Source organism: Triticum dicoccoides, chromosome 7B (genome assembly GCF_002162155.2).
Source record: "Triticum dicoccoides isolate Atlit2015 ecotype Zavitan chromosome 7B, WEW_v2.0, whole genome shotgun sequence".
Lineage (NCBI taxonomy): Eukaryota > Viridiplantae > Streptophyta > Magnoliopsida > Poales > Poaceae > Triticum > Triticum dicoccoides.
This window is the reverse complement of record NC_041393.1, coordinates 633,978,614-633,995,359: the sequence shown is the minus strand read 5'-3', so window position 1 is coordinate 633,995,359 and position 16,746 is coordinate 633,978,614.

Here is a 16,746-nt window from a genome sequence, read left to right as displayed (position 1 = left end):
CCGGGATATGCAATGAATCAAGAGTGACATGTATGAAAGAATTACAAAGGTGGCTTTGCCACAAATACGATGTCAACTACATGATCATGCAAAAGCAATATGACAATGATGTAGCGTGTCATGATAAACGAAATGGTGGAAAGTTGCGTGGCAATATATCTTGAAATGGCTATGGAAATGCCATAATAGGTAGGTATGGTGGCTGTTTTGAGGAAGATATAAAGAGGTTTATGTGTGATAGAGCGTATCACACTACAAAAAAATACACTTCTGTGATGATACGTGTTTGTCACAGTAGGTCACATATTTTGTCCTGCATGTACATCCATGACGATTTTATGACAGAATCAAGATAGTCATACCTGTGCTGTCATAGAAGTGTTCCATGACATTACCAAAATTATCATCACGGAAGTATCCACTTCCATGACGATAAATCACGCGTCACAGGAGTGCTTTCGTCAAGAGTGACCGACACGTGGCATCCACCGTAACGAAACATCGTTAAGCTATCGGGTCGGGTTTTGGATCTGATAACCCGTTAACAGCCCCGACCAATGGGTATTTTCCACGTGTAAAATCATCATTGGCTAGAGGAAACACGTGTTGGCTCACTGTTGAGACAGATGTCATCCACTCATTGGAAAGAAGGCGCCTATGATACGGTGACATGTGGCATGGCCCAACAGGGCCCATTCCTGTGAAAAGGCCGGCCCGTTTGACTTGGTCAAAAGGTGGCGGGCCAGCCCATGTAAAGCCAGTTAACGGCCTGTTCGCATATAGCCCATTTACAGCCCGCTAACCCCAGGCCCGTTACGCCCTATCCGAATTAGGCCCAGTAGCATCATTTGGGCCACCCAATATGATTTCAGCCCGTTTTCACTTCTGGCCCATGTATGGCCCATGACGTCTTTCGGCCCATATAAGGCCCTATGTAACTCTTGGCCTATTAATAGCCCGTGGTGAAACTGGCCCGTAATTAACAGTCTATTACTTTACACCCATTAACGGCCCGTGGTGAAACTGGCCCGTAATGAACAGTGTATCACTTTATACCCATTAAGGGCCCGTTATTCGGTTGGGCCGTTTCCAGCACATGTTATCTTTCGGCCTACTCAGAGCCCATTTATTCTTGGGCTCATTTCCAGCATCCGTTTACTTACGGCCCGTTACTGTCATTTTCTGCCTATGGGCCAAATTCAGCCCGTGGTTACAGTCGGCCCGTTTGTGGTCCGTTAACAGGTTGGGCCATTTTCATAGCATCATGAAATACGGCCTATTAACGATGGCCCGTTATGGTCGGCCCATGAACGGACGATTCCAACTCTAGCCCATTTACGGCCATAATGCGGCCTGTTAGTGGCCAATGTTTGGCCAATCGATCATACTGCCCGTATAAGGCCCATTGATGATACGGCTCATAGAAGGCCCATTGTTTGTATGGCCCGTAAAAGGCCCATAGTTTCTATGGCCCGTAGAAGGCCCACTGTTTCTACGGCCCGTAGGAGGCCCAGTGTCACTACAATAAATATTAGCCCATGGTTATTAGGCCTAGTTTTAAAAAATAGGTTATTGCAGCCACTAGCAAACTGCGGAAAAAGAACTGCAATGACTACAAGCAAACAAATAAACAACACAACAAGGAAATAAATAAGCAAGCAACTTACGCTAGGCTATCACGGCTATCACACATATTAGATCCACTGGGCATCAAAGTTCACCACCAGTGCAAATAAACGCGCCGACAAAAGAATATACAAAACTGAGAGCACTTCAGAAGGCACTAGGCCTGGCCAGGTCGGGCCCCCCAAATAGCTGAAGAAGCTGAGTAGACCTTAGTTGTGTCAATGATAGATGCATCAACACTAGATTTAAGGCAAGATGGTGTGCACGGGAGTCCTCTGACATCTTCATTGCATCTTTGACTTCAAGTCGTAGCTGAGCTGAAGCAAGCCTTTCCGCTTTAAGTTGAGACTTAAGAAGTCGAACTGATTGAGGCAGCGACTGCACAGAGGTTGTCTCACATCTGCTGGTGAGTAGCTTCAACTCACTGTCTTCATCAAGACAGGACCTTGGGGTCATCTCGCTGTCCTCAAGATGGTTTGGCTCACTATCTTCCCTAAAGTTATGCCTGGTGTAAGAGAAACAAGGACACACGTAACAAGTTTCACAATTATATAAGCAAATAAATGGATGTGTTTTGCATAAGGAACATGTTTTTACAATTACAATTTGAAACTAGTAGTTTTTGCAAACATCCAATCAGATGTAAACAGCAAAGCAAACAGCAGTGGAGGCAATGATGCCTATCCAAATCTATACTAGAACAAAGTTTGAAGGCTTGAGAAGGATGAACTTACATTACATGTTAACACGGGCTGGACAAAGCCCTTCTCCATGTTGATGGAAGGATAATTCAATAAATTCCCCAAAGAAAATTCTTTATAAGCATTGCCATTATTCTACATTTTGCAAAGAGTAAATATAGATCAAATAATATTGGAAGAAACAGAGGATAATGAAGCTCAAGTGTAGACTGGTGATACATAATCAAATAGCAATTAATTAAGTACAACGTTACAAAGCAAAAGGGAGAGAGGTACTGACAAGAGCAATGCAGAGCCCATTATTGTTTTGAGATCGTATGATCCTTTGAGCAAGGAGATTCATCTGAAATTAGTTTTCATACAAGAGAGAAGGTAAGGCACAAGCAGAAATTTAGGAGTTCAAATTTTGAATTGATATCATAGACAGTACCTGACGCTGGGCTCCCAGCAGTTCTAATAGGGGTTTGGCCACTGGAGTAGGGGTAAAGTGTGGTACAGTTGGGCCTGTGTTTTCTGTGGCTGCTGATCTATCTGATTTAATAGGTACCACTACCTTTTCCAAATACCTAGTTTGTACTCCTTGAGGATCTGCACTCACCCTCTTCCTTTTGGACATCTATCACGAAAGAACAACATTTGACTGGAAAAACATAGTGTGACGACACATGGAATAGGTACAGAAAATGGATAGTTATGGCATATACTCATATATGATGCTTAAACTAAGCAGATGGTGTAACAAAGTAGAAGAAATGCAAGAGGTCAGATGCAAAATATGTGCGACCATTACAACTTTGCAAAGTTAGAGCAAGCACCTTGATGGGTGAATAAGATAGGCCATCCTCCACCATGCCAAGTTTGTTAGCCAGTGGATCGTTCCGCAATATTCCTCTCGTGCGCCCATTCTCATATTCATTTTGATAATGTTCAATATCTGACATGCATGAAAACATAAAAACAAGTGAGATTTTCTTTGTAATGCAGAAGTGATTCTAATCCAATACTGCCTCTGTGTAAACCCCTTTGTGCTATCTCTGCAATTCTTTTAAAAGATGACATGCATGCTGTAATTTTTTGTGTGCATTAATATAATGTGGCCTACTCCTCAAAATATGAGAGCTCTAGAAGTGATGACACTTCGCAGATGATAGCTTCACCATATAGTAAAGAAGAACAAGTCGACCTGACCTGACAGATTCAAAATATACTAAGGGAGAACAACTCGACCTGACCAGTCGACCGCAAGAGAAGAGTATCATCTTAAAGAAGAGCAGAAGAGCAAGCAGATTGAAGATATTACAAGTGTTTCCATACAATGTCGGTTGGCCACCCATGATGAGCCAGAGCGCACAGAGAAATACTATTCTTTCCGGTCTCTCCATATGTGGCTCACATGCATTTCGAAACTAAAGTAGGAAAATTTAGCTAACCAATTAAACATCTCCCAGTTTTACTAATATCAGCAATAATATCATATATGAATTTGTACAACTAAGCTTGTTTAGCTCGATGGGTGGAGCAGTGCTATTACGACACGAACCACGTAGGCTGATTGTGGTCATCATAAAATGGGGAAAACATAAGCATGATCAGTACAGTGTTGACCGTGGCAGTGGGATGGCAGATCTGAAGCTACAAACCGTGCAAAGGGTAGTTAACAACCGATGTTTGCTTTGAAATAACAACTAAGATTTTGTATGGACAAGAAAGTACGATCAAAAAGTGACAAAGAAACAAAATTATGCTGTCTCTCTATATGTCATGACATGCATTTGGAAACTCAAGTGGGACCTTTAGCTAACCAATTAAATGTGTTGGTTAACTAATATCAGTATCATATCACAATCATATTTGAACAACTAAGCTTTCGAATTCTGAGTGTTGTGTTGTTTAGATTGAAGGGTGGAGTAATGCTAGTACGACAGAAAGCACCTACGGAGATCATAGTAGAGTAGATAAAAGGGGAAAACCCTAAGCATCAAGAGAAAAATCAGGAAAGTGGAACTAGCTGGACCAGTGGGTGGTGCACATGCTTTTCGAAACGAATATAGGAACATTAGGTGACCAATTAAACATTCTCTGTTTTAGTGATATGAGCATCATATCAGATTCGTATTTCAACACGTAAGCTTTGGGTTGAGGTCTTGAGGAGCAGTGCTAGCACGACACGAAGCACCTACGATGATGGTAGTGAATATAAACGGGGGAAACCATAAGCTTTACGAGTATAGTGCCCGTGCCATGGAAGATCTGAAGGTGCAAACTGGACAAAGCTACTTCGCAACCAATGTTTGCTTTCAACTAGCCACTACGATTTGGTACGGACAAGAAAAGTACAGTAAACAAATTATGATCTATTTTCCGGGTGAGATCAATAACTTAAGCACATATGGAAGAGTACCACCTCTCTTGCGACGCTGTGTAGGCCTATGCTGATACGTTGAGGGTGTTGCGGGTGCGATGGATGTCGACGGTGGCGAATAAGACTTTAGACGGCAGACGGCCGGGTCGGGGGATATATCTTGTTGTCGTGGACGAGGCGGTCGTAGGAGCGGCAACAGCAAGGTGGACGACGGCGCCGATGAAGCGAGAGGAGGCGATGAAACGATCCTGGTCCAGCGCCGTGGATGAGAGACGTCCATCTCTTGAAGTGGACGATGGGGTAGGGGTAGCAGATGGAGGAGGCTGGCCGCAGTGCGGAGGTTGTTATGTCGCCGATGGTGTATGAATGGGGAAATGGAGGGGAGGGGGGCGATCTCAAACTTTGGGACGCGCTTCTCTGACATGGGGCAATGTTACGAACTTATCCCCCATTTAAAATTTCAGACATTGCGTCGGTTGGGGATAGGACGGTAATCTCGCATCTCCCAAATTTTGCCTGTAACTATTTCGGGCGAGGAGAGGGTGTTTTTCCGCCGACGGTTGGCGCCCACGGTGTATGAACTGGGCTGACAGGTAGGGCGGTTGGGTCACGTCTGATGGAAGTTACACATCTGCCCCTATTTAAAATATTAGCCTACATCGATTTCGGACGAGGAGAGTTTGTTTTGCCGCCCACCATGTATGAATGGGGAAATGGAGGAAGAGACACATGTCTTTTGGACGAGCTTGAATCAAATGTGTTTTGCCACCCACGTTTGGCACCCACCGTGTCTGAATGGGCTCAGAGGCCGTCGTGTCATGTCTGATTGAAGTTACTAGTCTACCCCTATCGACGGCAGTGTAAATCCGGTCGATAAGGATGTCAAGTGTCAGGGATAGACAGTAATTTCCATCTCGCAAACACTTGCTTCGAGCATCCCACAAATTATAGTGGGTGTTTAGCCGCTCCGTTCAAAACTTGGGAGAATTAGCACTCACATTTGCCCTGGGACCTGGCAAACTAAATTCAAATCCAATTTGTATTCGATTACGAATATCCACATATAATTATACATTTTGTTATTTATTTCTTCAAAACCACAACAAAGATTTATTCCCTCTTTATATATGATTATGATTTAGAAATACCGTGATCTTCGAATTCAGTAGGTTGGATACACTCTGATTCAAACAGTTATTTCATCCAATACAATACGCTCACACGAAAAACAATTCACCTTATGTCAATCATACAAGTACTGAGGATTACCTCGCCTAAAAAATTTGGATCATTACAACACATGGACATCATGGAATTCCGGATAACATAGGTGTCTTGCAACATAATCCATTCAGAGACATGACACAACATGCAAGTACAATAATCTAATGACAATTTCAACTGGTATCTAAAGAAGAACCGGGATTACCTAGGGCTTCGGATAGCAGAAACGGCAGGACCTCCTCCGTATTCAAATGCAACATTCTTACTTCCTCCAATTCTTGGGTTGCTTGCATAATGCGTGCCGCTAATTCCATAATTTTCAGCCTCAAGATAAAGATTACCTCATTCATGGCATCCACACCATCTCTTTCTGCCTCTAGTAGAGTCTCAAGCACTATAAAATCTGTGCTCAGACTGCTCTCCGGCGGTGTTGCCTCTGAACTGCTACCATCTGGTAACATGGATGGTGCACTTCTTCCACAAATAGATTCTGGGGTTGTCCATTGTGTCCTAGTGTGAACGGCATCCTGAAAGGTTTCCGCTGGACATAAGTAAGAGATAGTTATCGTATGATCCTGGCAGTAAGCTTATATGGTAAACGATGAACGAATTATTGCCGAGCATGGCAAACTATATTTAAATGGTTCGAAGCAGCATCAGCCGAAAAGAAATTAAAATGGTAACATGAAAGTTGAAAGGGAGTGTACAACCGCTATATTTAAGTTGCCAAGGCATCTAAGTAGTTGAAATAATCTTAGAAAGCACTTAACAGTGTGGCCTCATATAAACTACGAAGACAGTCTTGTGATGAAGTTGAGAGGAAAAGTTAAGGACTCAAATGAAATAGGCATGCATTTCTTTATGATAGTACAACAGGCACTGCTGACATATTGGCCAACTCAGGTATAACGTAGAAACAAACAAGCATTCGAATCAAGCAATACAGCAAAGCAGACAACTGAACTATTTTTAATTCGGTAGGATTACACATTGAGGGTACAAGCCAAGAAAGCAGCCCACTCGCATTACATTTAACATGTACTAAAACACACTGGCTTACCATATGTTGCTGTGAAGCCTAGCTGCTATTGCAATGTTCTTTGAAGATATCGTAAGCATCCCGTGGTTGCAAATCTAGTTGTTATAGTTTATTCTGCACCATCTATTTAGGTAAAATTAATTTTAATCACATGCATTGGTCCGAATTGATCATCAATGGTTGATCTAAACTAATGAAAGAAGGGTGTGTGCATACACGACAATATATCTGCTTCCCTCTATTTTTATGCTTGTTCGAGGTGCCAGCACCAAAAGAACAAATATTTTGGTTGATGGGGTTGGCAGCTCCATATTTAATTGAAGCATCAAATTCGTCATACAACTTGGGAAGATCAAGAACACACAAACAAGTAATGAACAGAGGCTCGGAGCAGTGATGTAATAGCTAGCATCAGAAAATGTAGGGTAAAACAAACAAAAAGCAGCGGAACCACATGCTAGTTTGGTGATGTGTAATTAAGCATAGAGAACATTAAGCAGTCTGATGGAACCAACAGGTGGACTCAGAACAAAACTAAAGCATATTAACTATATGTGCACTGGTATGTAATTTAACACATGTAACATGTTCACTGCCAGAAGTATGGCCCTACAGGTGCAAGCAGAATAACGCGTCTCATGAAAAACTGAATGATGCCCTGAAGAAATTCAAAGGTACGGTGCTTATGCTAGGAAAGTGAACGTAGGCGCCGGCCGTTGGATAATAGTACCTGATTCTCGGCGGCGTATGGGTATTGTTGTCATACTTGATAGCTAAGGATCGTCGATGGTGCTCGTGTTGCTACTACTAGAAAAACCCCTACTAATGGCGCACCTATTATGGCTATTAATGGCGCATCTGTGGTGCGCCATTGATAGCACGCCATTATTAATTTTTACTAATGGCGCACCACCTGGTGCGCCATTAGTATCTGGTATACTAATGGCGCACCTCGGGTGCGCCATTAGTATATGCCAGGGTGCGCCATTTGTATGCCTCCCAGGGGCCATGTATACCCAGGTGCTTTGGCATACTAATGGCGCACCACCTCTGGATGCGCCATTAGTAACCGCGGCATACTAATGGCGCACTGCCCAGTGATGCGCCATTAGTATGCACTGTCATACTAATGGCGCACTGTCATGTGATGCGCCATTAGTATGAATATTATGTTTTTTTTTATTTTTTTATTTTCTGTTTTTTGCACAGGTTACAAAATGTATAGTTTGACAAAATATAGACAGCACACATCAACAACAGATTCATCAAATGTATAGTCTTTGAATACAATTCATCATATTAGTCTGCGAATACAATTCATCATATTAGTCTCCGAATTGAAAAGACCGAACAAAGATAGAACATTATATTGCAAGTCTCGAGACCGCGAGTAGCGAGTCTGTCTTCACATTACAAGTCGATATCGATCATCTAAACTACCATCACATAGAAGAGAGCTGCGGTCATCACGATGAGGATCATCACGATGAAACTCGTCTTCATCCGGTTCCTCCAACGCTCCCTCCCCTCTCCCGCTAGATAGCGGGCGTATCTAGATTCGGCCTCGGCCCTAGTGGTGTACCCTTTGTAACTGTTACCGCTGAATCGGTGAACCTGTCTCCGACACTCCTCCCAGTCATCGTAGACTCCGGGAACCTTACCCTTGTACACGACATACGTCGGCATCGCTATGCACTAGCCAAACGAAATGTTAGTACCAATTCACAGACAATACATAAGCAATATATAAGTATGCAACAGAACGATCGGAAGAGAAAAGCAAGACATTAATAGCATCGATTACATGTAAGTTGAACGACTCTCGAAACCAAAGAGACATACTACAAGTTCATTAATGTTTAATTACAACATGAGCCAATCGATGTTTCAGAACTAGACAACTCGACTCAAGGGACCGGAGCGTGGATGAAGCCGCCGTCTATCGTGGGAGTCATGAAAGAACGGGCGTTGTCATCCTGCATTTGTAGCATTGTGTCGATGTCACTGTTGGACGGTTGATTTCTGAGGTAGAACTGCCCCGAGGTACGAAGGACATCTTGATGGATGATTTCCGCAAACTCCGACTGGATGCGAAAGAAATCTTGTCGGAGGTCCGCGTCCTGGATTGCCGACACGCTCGCGGCCCAATCTTTGATTTTACTCGGTAGAAGAAGTTGATGATGGTCCCGTACGATCGCCCGCATGTGATGGATGGCGTAGTAGGCACCCTTCTAACCGCCAGGCGGCTGCTTGACGCAGCAGAACGTCGTATTGTGGGAGAACACGTGCTTGCCGTACTTACGAATAGGCCTGGTGAAGGTGCCTCCAGATTGGGCGTAGCCGGGGAGAACATCATCAAGAACCTTCTTGACATTTGTGTAGTCTACGTTCGACTGACGGTCCGGGTCGAAATACGTGGCCATAGAATATTTGGGGCTTAGGAGGATGAGCGTGCAACGTGTGTCACTGCAGAAAACACGGAATGTTAAAAGAAAAACGATCGAAATGTAAGAATTCATATGTTACGGGCCGGTTGAGGGGAGGACTTACTCGGGAAAGTAAGGCACGAGGAAGTTATCCTTATCTTGGTTTGCCAAAATGCCGCCTTCGAGGTAAGAACTCGCGACTTGCCGGTCCCCAGCGCTGCCCAAGATCTTGGCACGCATGTAGAAGGGGTCGACTATCACGATGTCCGGGGTCTTGTCGCGAATGATCCGCATCTCCATACTCAGCGAAAATAGCCGAACGAAGGTGTAGTGCAGCGGATGAAGGTTCAACATAGCGTGGATGTCATCAAAACGCAGGACGATCATACGCCCGATGGAGTTATCCAGAAAGCCCTTGCCCTCTGGCACCTTGGCCGCGAAAACCGGGTACGCCACATCCTTCTCTCTGAGACGCCGCTTCTCCAAAGCAAGAACACTGTCATGCAGACTCTGCATAGCACCGGTTGCAGCATTGAACATATTTGTCGGTAGCATCGCCCTACCCGCCACATGCACCCTCCTCGAGATATCCTATGGTGAAGGTGGCCCGTCCTGAGCACGGATCGTACTCGGTGCCGGCTGGCTCACACCCTTCTTAGTCTTTATTTTGCGTGCCTTCTTCTTCTCCTGTAATGGGACCGAGTTCTGCTCACAGACCGCCTTCTTGAGTGTGTTGGGGCTGATAATATTTCGCACCTCGCCTATCTGAGGCTCGGTGAAGTCGGCAGCTGGAGGCGTCTCCTGAGAGCTGAACGCCAGACGGCGCCTGTTGCAACTTGGCTTCTCCGCGGTACGAGCTAGATCGCACACGTCTTTTGTTGGGTTTGGTTCTTGAGAAGGAGGCCCCATGAAGTCGCCATCGTACCCATGCTCGGCAAAGTACTGATCGACATTGCCAAATGTATCATCGTCGTTGTCGTCGTCGTTCTGATCCTGTGCCATATGCATGTTTGGATCCAGTGGCATAGGGATGTCCGGCACCGTTACGGCAGTCTTGCCATGGGGCCGACTTGGCGCCGGCACGACTGGCGGTGTTGTCTTTGGGGTGGTGTCCCCCGCCCCCAAACGAATCTAGCTCTTCGGCCAAAGCAGGGGCCAACTCAGGCAGGCGCTGAGGGTCATCACGTCTTCATCGTCAGCCCCGACGGGTCGAATCGGAGGTAACAAGTCGTCGCAGCCTGGCAGCACCCGAACCAGTTGAACCCTAAACAAGTTGGGTGGCATCTGGGTACCGTGGAACAAGGGGTTGCCCGGTTGAACGATTTTGCCCTTGGTGACATCGACCAACTCGTTGTTCACGAAGTGGAGGAGAGTGCACGGAACGTCGGTGGCGCCCTGCGAAAACATGTAGGGCGTCAGGGATGCCCAGTCAAAGGCAAGGAGATGAAGTCCTCGGCCGAGAGAGGCTTAATTAGTTACCGTGATGATGGCGTCGAGCTCGACTAATGTCGAGGCACCGCCAACGGTGGGCGTGCAGTTGACGGAGGGGCCGCTTGCTGAAGAGGTGCCGGCCGGCGTACACCCGGGTGCATTAAGCTCCCGTGCCGGCGTCGGAGACACCAATGCCGCCTCCGCCGGAGGCACCAATGGCCCCGCCATTCCATTATGCGAGTTGCTGGCCGTGAAGCTAGGAATCGGGGGCGGCCCCTGTTGGCCGCCCGCAATCCACGCACTCAACCCCGAGATCAAGGTAGGCACAAGGGCGGTGATCGTCGCTCCGAGTCGTTCTTCCACTTGCTCTTGGACAATCTCCGGAATCCGCGCCACCTGTGCCTTGAGTTCTTGAACCTCTCGCGCCTGGCTTTCCGAGCTGGTCTTTTTCTCCTTCCGCACACCAGCGGTATAGTATGACCCCCATTTTGTCGACAAGCCTTTGCCGGCCACACGACCAGCTAACGTCGGCTTACTGAGCTTATCCTTGTTCTTCATTACATTCAACCCCCTATTTAGAGTGGTGTCCCAAGGGTTGCTCTTAGTCGACTCCGCGCTACTGCTTTCAGTCGCCTGCGGAAGGAATGTGAACCATTTAGAAATTTGGCTTCATTAATTAGAATGCAACCATATGGAGCTAATTACGCGGGGGTGTATTCCTTACCAGAACAAGCTCAAGCGCCCTCGTCTTTGGATCCATGGTAAGCTCCTTTGTTATCGGGTCCTCCTTGTACCGGGCCCTGACATAGTTCCTAGTCTGCTTGTTACCGCTGTATTTCTCGAAGCGGGGCGGTAGGCCTTGCTCGGCACGGTCCGCGTCCTCCTTGTCCCATATAGGCTCCGCCACTCTGTAACTGCCGGGACCGAGTGTGTGTTCCCCTATGTTCAGCTCCCGCATTTGTTTCCCCCACTCACATGATTGGGAGCTTGCGGTGCTCGAGCAATTGATCTTGAAGTCGTTGTAGTCATCTTCGGTGATCGAAGGATTTTTCTCCTTGATCTTCTGATAACTCTCACCTTTCTCGATCATTCTCTTCACATTGCTTTTCCAAGTAGACAGGGCCTTGCTCATCTTCGTGGGGGCAGCATTGTTCACTTTATTCCCTTTGAGGCTTGTGTTTTCAAATTCAGCGGGGAACTTGTATCGTTCGTGCAGCTTCGTGAAGAGGAGGTTGCGCAAATTCCCTTGGTCAGGATGCCTCAGGTTCTCGGTGTTGATCGAGACGGTGCTCCGGACAATGCACCCGAGCTGAAGCGAGTACCCCTTGACTATTCGTTCGGGCGCCGTTGGATTCCCGTTGGAGTCCACTTCAGTAACTTCCTCCTTGAGGGTGCGGAGCACGATCGGGCGCCGGTCCTTCCGTTGACTCTTCGGTTGGCTGCCATCTGTGCGTGCGCCGCCATCATCAGTGGTGGCATCCTCGGCGGCACCATCAGTGGTGGCATCAGTGTGGTCATCCTCGGCGGCACCATCCGTGGTCTCAGGATCGGTGGGGAAGGCGGCGGCCTCATACAAGTGAGGTTGTTCCTCCATCTCCTGGGACAGCTCCCAGAATGCCTTGCCGCCCGAACCCCCGGCCTCATCGTTGTGGGCCATGTTTCTCTCTAAATAGAAACAAAATTTGGTCAAAAAGTTGGTTATTGTCAAGGAACAAGATCTCTAAGTTGACCAAATAACCTAATTCTCAAGGAATGTCGCCAAAAAGTTGGTTATTGTCAAGGAACAATTGAGAGATGTTTGTGATATTGCCTAGGTGTTTTGGGATAGAACCTGTTAGTGTGTTGTTGCTAAGGTCCAAGTCCACGTTCTCAGGGTAACCTAGTTCTTGAGGGGTGTGTCTAGAAAGTTCACTCTTCTTTTTAGAAGACAAGCGTCTGAAATGGTATTGCCTTTCCTTAATTTGTACTATTTTTTCATTGTGTTGAATACTTATGTGGGTGAGTGTATCTGTAATTACTTTTTACTACACCGCAGGGTGTTCAAACACGCGGAGAGGATAAACGCTAGCAGGCTGATCATTGCATATCATTCATAACCATGAATGAAGGCTCAATGGACCAAGGAAAGAAAACCTACACAAACACAAGGATGACTATTGGAGACACTCAGGCCTGCTGCTTTGTGTCGATTGTTCAGAAGCTAGGGAATGTCCATTATATATAGATGCATAGAAGCTTCGGCCGTGGTGAAGGTCAACCCCTATATTTTAATTGGAGGGCCAAGAGATAAGCTAAGCTGCAAATTATGAATCTACGTCGAAAATTGCACCACATTCAGCATAGGGCAGGAGACGCCTACCCTAATGAATATGTTATTCTCACACCTCATCACTTGCTGAACTTGTAAATCATTTCCGTGAAAACAATCAAACGGTTTTCAGTGACAAGTGATACAAGGAACTAAACTGGGTTTCAGCTCTATATGGGCCAGAGTGGACTTGAGCAAATGTGTGTATGTGATGTGCCCCAACAGGGTAAACTTATTAAGATATACTCCAATCTTCATCAAGTTGCAGTTTTGAAACGTTGGCAGTTTTTCTAGCTGATGAAAGGAAACGATTTCCTTCCTGGACCATCGAGTCATGCACATGTTGGGTTAATGCGCAGTCGAACTCCGATGAAGAAAAATAGAAAGTATATGGCATAAAGGGGTCTAGACTTGTGCAATTTTGACATTTAGGGTTACCCAAATGCATGTGTTATGACTTCTGAAGCCAGACAGAAACTCCGATTATTTTTGGTTCTGTACATGATGCAAAATGGATGGATGGATGAATATAATGAAGCAAGTAATTGTCCTGCCTTGGAAATTAAGCTGGTGCCTACAGGTATATGTATGTATTGTTCGGTTGGTCCTAAAAAACAAAAGCTATCTAGCTAGTATGCAATGCAAATTAAGCTGCAGATAGCTTATTGTCTCCTCTCACTATCTCTCTATCACACATGGCAAGCAAGGGTGTCTGAGTGTGTGAATAAAATACTAAACTAATCCAACCACTAAAGCAAATTAATTTTTATTTCGGTTGAGAATCGGGCACCTTCTAGGTCAAGAAAATTGGGCATGACCTTTGCTAATTTTCTTGACCTAGGAGTGCCCCATTTCTCAACCGAAACGGAAATTAATCAACGTTTCAGGAGAAAGGGGTTATTTTAGAAGATCACAAGTAGCAGCAGCATCACTTGACAAAATCACAACTAGCAGCAACAACTCGCAGATAGCAGCAGCAGCATCACTTGACAAGTAGTACAGCAGCAGCAGCATGCATGCAGTGGTCCATGGCACAAAGTCCATGACCCAGAATAGAGCACTTTACTAAAAATGAAGAAGAAAAAAGGCATGCATGCACTGGTTGTAGCAAATCATCAGTTAATTAAGAATAGTTTTAGAGGTAACTAACTGAAACTATTTATCATGTTGACAACAGTAGCATGTGGACCTATCATGGTGATTTGATATCAAAATAGAGGAGTACTCCTGTTCATTTGGAGAACTCATACAACAATTGTTATGCATCAAACTTGGGATCAACAGTAGCATGTGACAAACAAATTATACATCAGGAATAAAGCATCAACTTTGTCAAGCGTATGAAATTGCTTAGGTTCAACAGAAAACAAAAATGCCCTATCAATTTTCAATTCCCTGTTTAATTGACCGAACAAGTGTTTTTATAGGCATAATACAGCAGCACAGCCCCATAATGATACCACGGGCCCCCTATCTCATTGTAAATAGACAAGTAGTACTGTCCATCATGTATTATCTAATACTGTATATTCTTGCTAGGAGGAAGACCAACTTTCTGGGTAACTAGTGTATAAACTAAACAGTATAGTCAATATCAGCCTGACAAAACAGAACTGAAAGCATTCTGAGGTTGAACAGAAACCTAATCAGGCAGTTTTACTAGACAAAGACGGCAGCAAACAAAATAACAGGCCAACCAATGAAACCTGAAGAAGAATGATCCAATTGACATCAAAGTACGCATTGACACCCACATTCCCCAAGAAAATTGACAGCATGACCAATGAAACCTAAAGAAGCATGATCCAATTGACAGCAAGTATACATCAGCACACCTAGCATCACCATCTAGTCATAAAGCGTGTCCAGTTCATAATTACACCTAGTCAAGAGTCAAGACAAGCTTAACTTTCAGGAAAGTTGATGCACATTTCCACGAAAGCCCACCAAACAAATTGCATCAGTTTCATAATTTGTAATTCAAAGGTGCAATGGATCCAAATAAATTCAGATGCAAAATGAGTACATAGGTGGTGAGGGGAGGAGAGGAGGAGAATTCATATGCAAAAGCTCACCTTAGCAGCAGCTTGGATTCAATGGAGCTTGGAGGGGAGGAGACGGTGCCGAGGCCGTGCGGGAAATGACGGCGCTGCGCGGGTTTCTCCTCTCCTCTCCTCCTCGAGAGGAGTGTGGCGGGCTGCTGCAATGGAGAAGGGGCTAGGGTTAGGATGGATAGAAGCAAGCAGCCGAGGGGGGAGGGGGCAGCTCACCTGGCTTGGCGTCGAGGGAGAGGAGGAGCCGCTCTGCTTGCTTGGCGTCGAAGGGGAGGAGGAGCCGCTCTGCTTGCTTGCTGTCATGCATTGTTGTCATAACACTTTAATCAATCAACACATATACTAATATAGGCTAATCTGACCATATATTTGACATACATCAACATAGTTTGTATTATTGCAGCAAGAATTCACACAAATATGGCAGCAATAATTCACACAAACACAACAACAATATGGTATCTATCTCACATATGGAAGCAAGCACAAACAGGGATTTGTACATCAGAAAAGTAGATTTTTTACCTCACAGAGAGCTGCCGGGACAGAGCTTTGGCGAGGTAGGTGGTGCAGCTTGGATTAGCAGCAGCAGCAAGTTCCCGGAGTGAAGAGGCTCGTCGGGCGAAGGAGGAAGGGGGGATGGAGGCGTCCGTCGGTGGTGGCTGGCCGGTGCTCCTCTCCTCTTGTAGCTGCAGCGGCAGGAGAAGAGCCCCTGCCCGCGGAGTGGAGGGGATCTTCACGCGGACGGGGATAGAGCTCGAGGTGGTCCGCGGACGGTGGTGCCTGGTCGTCGCGGCGGAGGAGGGCCGGTGGTCGCGGGGACGACGGTGGTCGCGGGGACGATGTCGGGGTCGCGGGGTCGTGGGAGAGAAGAAGCACGCGAGCAGCGGCATGGTCGATGGGAGTAGCTCGAGCAGAGGTGGCGGCGGATCTGGCCGGCGTCGAGGGCGACGGGGCGGCGGGGCGGCGGGGCGGCGGCGTCGGGAGAGGAGAGGGGAAGGGGATCGAGGGTGAGGGCTCGGGCGAGGGAGAGGAGAGGGGAAGGGGATCGAGGGCGAGGGCTCGGCCGAGGGAGAGAGAGGGGATCTAGGGCTCGGGCTCGGGCGAGGGAGAGAGAGGGGATGGGTACGAAGTAGGGGGGCACAATTCTAATGGAGCACCACCCCTCGGTGCGCCATAAGTATATACATGCTAATGGCGCACCTCGGCCTGGTGCGCCATTAGTATTTTTTTTATTTCCGCTCGAGCCAACAGGTTATCACCCACGTGACCTCATCCACATCAACTCCCCTCTACTATCTCGACTGGTCAGGTGCCAGTTCTCACACCAGGAGGTCCTGGGTTCGATTCCTAGGCTCCACAAAAAAAAATTTATGCATTCTAAAATGCTGTTTGATACTTATTTGTTTTTAAATATGTTCAAACTTGTTTAAATCATAACAGTAATTTTTTTTATAAGACAGTAATTTTTTTATAAGACAGTAATTTTTTTTATAAGACAGTAATATTTTTTTAAAAAATATCATCAAACAGTAATGCCGGTGGAGCGGGGGAGGGTGCGGGGGGTCGGTGGCG